The sequence below is a fragment of the Echinops telfairi genome, unplaced genomic scaffold, assembly GCF_000313985.2.
Source record: "Echinops telfairi isolate 266 unplaced genomic scaffold, ASM31398v2 ScPeMD7_7459;HRSCAF=8497, whole genome shotgun sequence".
Lineage (NCBI taxonomy): Eukaryota > Metazoa > Chordata > Mammalia > Afrosoricida > Tenrecidae > Echinops > Echinops telfairi.
This window is the reverse complement of record NW_022111359.1, coordinates 3,505,408-3,506,665: the sequence shown is the minus strand read 5'-3', so window position 1 is coordinate 3,506,665 and position 1,258 is coordinate 3,505,408.

Genomic DNA, 1,258 nt, shown 5'->3' with positions numbered 1-1,258 from the left:
CATAAGTTCAGTTCAGGTCACTAATGCCTTAGGGTATCCAGGAGGATAGGGGGCTGTCTGAGAAGGGGTACTGAGCCCATTCCCAAGATTCTGAACCACAGGAACCTGGAATTCTTCTAGGAGAGCAGTTCTCAACCTGTGGGTCGAGATCCCTTTGGGGGGTCGAACGACCCTTTCATGTAGGTCTCTGAATTCATAACAGTATCAAAATTACAGTCATAATGGAGCAACGAAAATAATTTCATGGTTGTGGGGTCGCCACAGCATGAACAGTATTAAAGGGTCGGGGCATTAGTAAGGTTCAGAACCACAGCCTTAAGATACCCATCTTCATGCATTCCATTTTTTGCCAACTTTCAGTGTTCCTAAATTCATAGTAGTTCCCACATTCCAACTTTCAATCATGAGAAGATTTTTGCTATTCTTCTCAACTTTGAGTCATGCCCCAGCCCCAAATGACAATCCAGAAGGCTCCCCTCCCATCACCATGGTCGACTCCCCTACAATGAAGCAGCTCTTGGCAGTTATATTCAGAGCGCCCTGGGACCTGCTGAACCCATCCTCCAGCAGTATCTCCCACATGTTCTGCAGTGACCTAGCTTCCAGCATCACAGCAACACACAAGCCTCCACAGTAAGGCAGCTGACAGACAAGTGGTGGCAAGATGGCATTACATTGATTGTTTTGCGGCTCAGGATGGAGCCAGAGAACCAGCTGCAGCCTCAACAAATTGCTTTGGTTTCAAGGCACCAAGTCAGGGTTCAAACCTAGCTCAGAGGACATGCACTAAAGGACCCTGAGTTTCCTGATTTAAAATCCTAAATTGTGGGGTGAGGGAGAGGCAGTCACTGTATCATTGGTCATCACAAGTTCTTGCTTCTCGGGCTGGGTGTAAAGTAAACTGAGGCACGAGGACAAACGAAGAGAAAATGTTGAGGCTGTAACAGCTCTTTATTAGAAAAAAAGCTCATGGAAGAGATTTCTGGGTCTGGGGAGTAGCCCAGGGAAGTCCCGCCCAGTGAGGAAAGTGGTGGGATTCTACAGGAGGAGCTGAGGAGGGCTGCAGCCCCTGGGGATTTTCCACTGGCTATGCTTTTCCTCAATCTAGGTGTCCAGCCTTTGCTGGAGGGGAGGAAAGACAGTTATTCTTGGATCCATTCTGAGAATTGTCCATCCGCTCTTCCTTCGTGGGAGTGCAGGGCGAAGGGTTGAGGCCCCGAGAGCCTGTGCCTGACCCAACACTGGGCACCCACGGCTG